Here is a 532-nt window from a genome sequence, read left to right on the forward strand (position 1 = left end):
TTTCACCCTGTTATACCCTCGTTGGAATTCTTTCTGCAACCCCTTGGTTATAGTCATTCCTTTCTTCAGCTCTTTGTATTGCTCCAAGAACTCTCTGTAGGGCTGGTTTTGTAGACAAGAATTCCTTCAGCCTATTTATGTCATGGAAGTTTTTTCCTTTCCCCTTCAACTACAATTGACATTTTGGCTGGGTATAGTAGTCTGTGTTGGCATTTGTGGTCATTTAACACTGGGAATACTTTGGTCCAGGCTCTTCTGGCTTTCATAGTTTGCATTGAAAAGTCAGCTGTGATCCTAATGGGTTTTCCTTTATATGTGACTTATTGTTTCTCTTTTGCAGCTTTCAGAATTTTCTCTTTGTTTTGTGCGTGTAGTGTTTTTACTACGATGTGCCGGGGAGAGTTTCTGTTCTGGTCCTGTATTTTTGGTGTTCTGTATGCTTCTTGTATTTGTATGGGCATATCTATTTTTAATTTTGGGAAATTTTCTTTTACAATCCTGTTGAAGATCTGTTCCATACCATTATCTTGGG

The sequence above is a fragment of the Nannospalax galili genome, unplaced genomic scaffold (assembly GCF_000622305.1).
Source record: "Nannospalax galili isolate Female #2095 unplaced genomic scaffold, S.galili_v1.0 scaffold399, whole genome shotgun sequence".
In the NCBI taxonomy this organism is placed as follows: domain Eukaryota; kingdom Metazoa; phylum Chordata; class Mammalia; order Rodentia; family Spalacidae; genus Nannospalax; species Nannospalax galili.